Here is a 7,704-nt window from a genome sequence, read left to right as displayed (position 1 = left end):
GACCTTTGGCCCCAACTAGCTGAATTTGCCCTTGAAAGGCTGTCATGCCCGGCCAGTAGCGTGGCATCGGAGCGCGTGTTTAGTGCGGCAGGAGGTATTGCAACTCCGCGGAGGACACGACTGTCCACCCAAAGTGTGGAGAGACTCACGTTTGTGAAAATGAATCAGGCGTGGATTAGTCTGGATTTCAAACCACCAGTTCCTGACACAACTGACTAAATCCGCAATGAATCATGCCCCAAACATGTGCCACTTTCAGGTCTCCTCACACTGCTGGTGTGTTACATTTTTTGTCATAGGGTGCTGGCAGATTACGGGCCTCCCATAGCTGCTGCCAGGCCCCTAATCTGCCATGGGCCCCTATACCGCCTCCTCATGCTGCTGCCAAGTCCAGAGTCTCTCATGGGTCCCTGTACGGCCTCCCATTGCTGCTGTCTCCATCGCCACACTCTGCCATGTGCCACTTTCAGGTCTCCTCACACTGCTGGTGTATTCCATTTTTTGTCATAGGGTGCTGGCAGATTACGGGCCTCCCATAGCTGCTGCCAGGCCCCTAATCTGCCATGGGCCCCTATACCGCCTCCTCATGCTGCTGCCAGGTCCAGAGTCTCTCATGGGTCCCTGTACGGCCTCCCATTGCTGCTGTCTCCATCGCCACACTCTGCCATGTGCCACTTTCAGGTCTCCTCACACTGCTGGTGGGTTCCATTTTTTGTCATAGGGTGCTGGCAGATTACGGGCCTCCCATAGCTGCTGCCAGGCCCCTAATCTGCCATGGGCCCCCGTACCGACTCCTCATGCTGCTGCCAGGCCCGTAATCTGTCATGGGCCCCTGTTGTCGCTTGTTGGCATATTCCGCTCGTTCAGATGCTCCTTCTCCTGCTACTCCTCTTCACGGATTCCATCAGCAGTCTTTCTTGGAATCCGTTTCCAAGAGACAACAGTTTGCGAGCACGCACCAGACGGTGCAGAAGCTGAACGTCCTCCTGTCCAAGTTGCTGCTGCCAGGCTCGTAATCTGTCATGCGCCCCTGTACCGCCTCCTCATGCTGCTGCCAGGTCCAGAGTGTGTCATGGGCCCCCGTACCGACTCCTCATGCTGCTGCCAGGCCCGTAATCTGTCATGGGCCCCTGTACCGCCTCCCCATGCTGCTGCCAGGTCCAGAGTGTGTCATGGGTCCCTGTACCGCCTCCCATTGCTGCTGCCAGGCCCGTAATCTGCCATGGGCCCCCGTACCGACTCCTCATGCTGCTGCCAGGCCCGTAATCTGCCATGGGCCCCTGTACCGCCTCCTCATGCTGCTGCCAGGTCCAGAGTGTGTCATGGGTCCCTGTACGGCCTCCCATTGCTGCTGTCTCTATCGCCACACTCTGCCATGTGCCACTTTCAGGTCTCCTCACACTGCTGGTGGTTTCCATTTTTGTCATAGGGTGCTGTATGGCCTCCCATTGCTGCTGCCTCCACCGCCACACTGTGGCTCCACACTCTGGTTTTGGCCCCGTGACTGCCCAAATGAGTGAAGTGTGCGGTGATTCTAAGATCGACGGCACTCATCTGCATGTCATACTGACTGACAGTATTATTTCTCTTCCCCAGCAGACTCCAAGGGCATTTAAATTAAAGGTACAGTGTTCAGCACTAATATTAAGTCTCTCTGAAGCCTAGAAACACCCTTTTTTAAGTTAAATTCACAGCGAATATATTCGACTCGAATCGAAATTTTTCCACGAATTCGCCGAATCAGTCGAATCGAATTTTTGAATACTTCGCTCATCTCTAGTCAGCGCCGTCCAAATATTCAGAGATGGGAAAGATAAGCCAAATTGCCTCTGTTAGGTTCAAGCAGGGTTGAGCGAACCTCAAATCTTTGGATGCTGAGCCTGAACCCCATTAAAATCAATTGGAAAATAATCTGTCAGATTAATAATGCTAATTTTCTAGGCTAATAGACAAGATGATGTAAAAAAATAGCATGGCAGGAGCCTACACTAGGGAACATGTACTAATGCAAAAATGCAAAACAATTTCCATTTGGCTAGGAGCAGTGATTTTTTTTCAATTATTAAAGGGAAAAATAAAAAACAAAATCACACACATACCCCTCCAAGGTTGTGCATTTCAGGGAACTTTAGGAGGGGTATTTGTGATGTATTTTTGCCCCCCCCCCCCCCAGCCCTTTGAGTGGGGTATGGATTTTATGGGGCTACCTTATTTAAAAAAAAGTGTAATCTTTCCCAGGAAAACTTTCAAGAACCTTAAACCAAGCATGCAGCTTGGCTGACCAGGAAAGGGAGGGGCAAGCATGCTTCCCCCCCAAATCCATGCCAGGCCACATACCCCCAGCATTGGGGGGGTACCTTTCCAGGGAAACCCCTGGCAAAGTACCTTGTTCCCATATTAATGAGGACAAGGGCCTCTTTCCTGCAACCTAGATCATTATTTGTGGTGATTTGCGAAGAGGGGTTTATCAGATTTCTGGCAGCTCTCTTTAATAAAAACCATCCCCAAGATACTACCCTCCTCCCATGAACATAGTACCGCTACTCATTTCCAAAAAAAAAAAACCAGGAATTCTAACCTATAAATAGACACCCAAAGTTCTTTATTACCCATTTTCCCGCTGCCCTATAGCAGAACTACTGCTACAGGACTCCGCAAAATCACATATATACACGCAATTTGCATTTCCGGGTAGGGGGTGTGCCATTTGTGGCTAGGGATGTCAATCACCAGGTCTTGGATGGAGATTCCGGTGAAAACCAAGTAAAGCTGACAGGGGAGAGACCCGTGTGTAAACAACACGGGTCTCTCTCCTGCCAGCAAGGACATGCTGCTGTGTATTTCTCTGCACAGCAGCATGTTTCCCTAGTAAAACAGCACACAGCAGATGATGTAAAATAGCACACAGTTAACCCTTTGATTGCCCCAGATGTTAATCCCTTTCTGCCCAGTGTCATTAGTACAGTGTCAGTGCTTTTTATATTAGTGTCACTGGAGATGTCAGTGGCAGTTAGTCAGTTCCCGCCCAGTGTCAGAATGCCCACTGCAGTCCCGCTAAAAGTCACTGATCTCAAGTAGTTAAAAATTGAAAATCCCCAAAAAGGTCCCTCATTGTAAATCCAACATCAATCACAATGTCTACCACCCGACAGCTAGCTGAAAAAAAATGCATGACCCGATGAACACAACCGATCCTGATGGTGGGCATAGCTGAATGACATCTCTGAGCTGATATCATATATCCTTTATATGGAAGGAGCAGGAGTAATGGTGACATCATTGACTAAATATGGCCATGGTGGGGTCATTAGCAAGGATTCCTGGTGACATCAGTGGTTCCTAGCGATATGGTAGTTGCAAGCACCCATGGCTTTCTTAGGACCCAGTGACAGCGGGAAGCTGTCATATATAGAAGCAGCAGAAATGCTGCCTCTGTAAATGATTTACAGCTCCCTACGAACAGGGGACCGAACGGGCATTTCATATCTTTATTTTTTTCTTTTTAACAGAAAGCCTTGCTGAAAAAAAATCACCCCACTGTTCTTAGTCTCTCTACTTGTTTTGAGGGGTTATTCAGCTCTCATATGTTATTGCTTGCTGTAAGGCTGCAGATCAGTGACTACATTTGAAGAGCATCAATTCAATAAAAATTTTAAACGTTTGATCGAATCTCAATTCTGGATATTTGAGTTGAGCACGTGTTTGACCAGAATTTTAATTTCAGCACCTAATATAACTATTTTAACTACCTGCATTTACAGTTTCCCTTAGTCCGCCCTGCAAGCCTTTGTGAAATCTGAGGTCATCTCTTTGAGATGGGGGGGGGCAATAAAAAGATTTCTATGTGGCCTTGTCATTTTTAGTTATGCCCCTGTGTGGAAGTTATATCCTGGCCAATCAAAATGGCTGATGACTTTGAACCTGAAAGACGCTCGGGTGAAGATGGAAGTGCTAGTGTTGGAGGGCAGCAGGGACATTGCAGCTCTGCAGGGTATCATTTCACTAGGTAAGCATGCCAACATGTACAAATATACTGTGCATATTGCAACATAGTGTATGGGCATAGCGCTACACTTTATGATTTTTAAGTTTGGTATCACACATTTTGGAGTTGGATGCTTTATCCATTTATATTTTAACCCAAACGCAGATGTTTTTTGAATATATAGTCCATTAAAATGAACGGCTGCCCCAAACCAATACATAACTGTTGAAATACAGTATTCATGTATTCTTTGTGCAACAACTACATTAATATTCAGTAGAGATAAATTCTTCAACCAGTAGATGGCAGTGTTTATAAGTTTGTAGCTGCATCTATGGTACTGTATGTATTTTCTCTGAATAAAGTTTTCTGTTTGCAGCGAAGCAAGCAGAAAAGCACATGTGGTCTGTTATGCAGGGCTATATACAGAAACTCTAACAGGTTATGAGCCCAGGCATAGTCAACAATAGCCAGCTACAGTAAATAAGTGCAAGATACAGCAATAAAAAGAAGAATGCAATGAAATAAAAGAAAATGGCCAGTAACACAGATGCAAAAAAGCTTTCAATTGCAAACCTGACAAACCAGAATTACCAGTCTTGGAAGTTAAAAAAATGTTGCTAATAAGAGAACTAGATAGTAGTTAACTAGATACAGCTGTTCTTGGTGCACTAGCATTGTTTTGGATGGTATGTATACAACTAAACATCATATTGTTTTATGCATGTAATTATTGTGGTATAAATTTTCATTGCGATCCATTACATTGTAGAATTAATTTTCACATCCTCATCTGTAATCTACCCTTGATGAAAGAAATTAACATTTTCTGAAACAGGTCTCTTCACATCTTCTATTGGAAGAAAGAGGATGCTGCACAACACCATTTCTTTGTTCTTTGAGAGAATATACAGCCTTCATGACCTGTTTAAATTTCTTTGTGATTTGTATGATTTTATTATTTTGTAATAAAGTTATTTTGTATTTTATCTCAGGTAATGACTATAATTGCCTTTAACCGCCTCACGCCCACCATATAGTGTAATGACGAGCGCAAGGCAGTTCTCTCGTTCTGGGAGGATGTCATCCCATTCTAAACACGCATGCGGACACAGCGGATCACCGATCAACGGAAAGAGCCGAAGATGTCGGCACGATCATGTGATCAGCTGTGTCCAATCACAGCTGATCGCATGTAAATAGGGAAATGTCGGTTATCGGCACTTCTCTCCCTACGAGCTGTCACGCTGACAGCTCGAAAAAAGAGCAGAGCCGGTAACTGGCATCCATCAGAGGGGACATGTACACTGATCATCAGGGCACTGATGATCAGTGTGCCCTGATGATCTGTGTATACCTGTGTAGCAGTACCACCTGCCAGTGTCCATCAGTGCCAGCTGTCAGTGCTCATCCATGCCACCTGCCAGTACCCATCCGTGCCACATCAATGCCACATATCAGTGCCTACCAGTGCACATCAATGTCACATATCAGTGCCCATCTGAGCTACCTTTCAGTGTCACCCACCAGTGCCAGTCAGTGCCACCTATCAGTGCCAGTCAGTGCCGCCTATCAGTGCCAGTCAGTGCCGCCTATCAGTGTGCATCAGTGCCCGTCAGTGCTGCATATCAGTGTCGCCTAATAGTGCCATCTAACAGTGCCAGTCAGTGCCGCCTATCAGTGCCAGTCAGTGCCGCCTATCAGTTCCATATATGAGTGATGCCATTCAGTGCTCATCAGTGATGCCTGTCCATGCCCATCAGTGCCACCTACCAGTGCCTCATCAGTGCCACCTATCAGTGTCCATCAGTGCAACCTATCAGTGCCCATCACTCCAGCCTCATTAGCGCACATCAGTGAAGGAGAAAAATCACTTATTTACAAAATGTTATAACAAAAACTAATAAAAAACGTTTTTTTTAAATTTTCAATGGTTTTTGGTTTTTTTAAGAAAATATAAAAAACCCAGAGGTGATTAAATACCACCAAAAGAAAGCTCTGTCCGTCTCAAAAAAATTATTAAAAATTTCATATGGGTACAGTGTTGCATGACCGTGCAATTGTCATTCAAAGTGTGATAGCGCTGAAAGCTGGAAATTGGCCTGGGCACGAAGGGGGTATAAGTGCCCTGTAGGCTAGTGGTTAAAGTCCCACTTTTTGTTTTTTTAGGGGTTTTCTCTGGTTTCTGCTAATAAGAGAAGGTACGTGGAAATGTATAAATTAACTCAGGCCAGAACACCCTTTGGATGAATGGATAAAGATCAGAAAGCTCAGAGCACAATCTCTGGTAGCATAGAAGATGATCAAATTATACATATACAGTATGTGTGAAACTGCTAAAGAAATGTGGGAAGGATTACAAAAGTTACATGAAAGAGCTAATCTCAGCAATAAACTGTACTTGATTAGAAAGCTATACCAAACCAAGCTGATGACAGGCCAGGATATGCAGGATCACATAAGGCACATGAATGCCTGAAAGGTATAGAAGAAAAAAATAAAAGATTTTCATTTCAAAGCAATATTACTTAGTGTTTTACAAGAAAGTTATGAAATGCTTGTCACAGTACTTGTTGCAAAATTTCAGATGAACTGAAATTGAAATATGTTAAGGGCAAGCTTGTGGATGAATATAAGTGTACAGAACGCATTAATAGTGATGGTGCCTCTGTCGCAGAGTCTGCTCTAAAGATGAAAAAAAAAGAATAAAAATGGTAATGGGGGTGCTCATGAGCAGTGGCCTAAGATGGTTGCATAGTGGGCACGCTCCTCACCCACCGGACAAATCGGAGGTCTTGCTGCTTCCAGGGGGATAAATCACCCACCCACTACCCCCCACCTCCTACCGGGCTGCCGCTACTTACCTGCACTGATGGGTGATCTTAAGAAAGAATTGGCGGACACGTTGCTCAGGCTTGAAGATTTCGAAAACAGTTCCCGCCGTGGTAACTTACATCTGCGGGGCATTCCAGAAACTGTCACAGATCTCACCTCAACCGCTACTGTGCTGTTCCAAGAGCTGACTCCCACCATTCCTATTGATCGGCTTGAGTTTGACCGCATACATCGCGCATCGGATCCCTGACGGCCGGAAGGGCCCCCAAGAGACATTATCATCAAATTCACATACTATCACACTAAAGAGAACGTTCTCTTGGCGGCCAGGTATCACCCAGACCTCAGTTTCTAGATACATCGCTACCAACTCTTCTCGGATCTTTCCCAGATCACCCTCCAGAAGCGTCGCCAGATAAAGCCCTTCATCTCGGTCCTGTTGAATCGCAAAATTAAATATGCATGAGTCTTTCTGTGTCACCTCACTTTCACCTACCAAGGCCGTAGTCATTCCGCTGCCACACTGGAGGAGGCCCACCCTCTTTTGGAATCCCTACACGTTATCCCGCACGGGAGGTACTATGCAGAGCCCGGCACATTCTCCTGGATCTGAGACGGGACCGCCTCCTCTGGGAAAAGACATCCAGCAGGAAGAGGGCCCTCCCTCAGACTCCCCTACGCTCAAGTCCATCCTGCTCTTCACTGGGTTGAAGCTGTGTTCGAGACTTCCTCCACTGTGCCTCTCCTTTGAATCCTTTTGATGGGACCGTGAGTTTGGCCTACTGGGCATTTTCGGTTTTACTATTGTTATAGGGTTGGGTCCTGTTTAGCCATCCCACATGAGAATCCACCTTTGAGTTGGGGGTCACCTTCTGGACTTGAGA

This window comes from Staurois parvus, unplaced genomic scaffold, assembly GCF_062004578.1.
Source record: "Staurois parvus isolate SC_StPar_1 unplaced genomic scaffold, SC_StPar_1.0 ptg000002l, whole genome shotgun sequence".
NCBI classification, from domain to species: Eukaryota; Metazoa; Chordata; class Amphibia; order Anura; family Ranidae; genus Staurois; species Staurois parvus.
Note: the sequence above shows the minus strand (reverse complement) of the source record.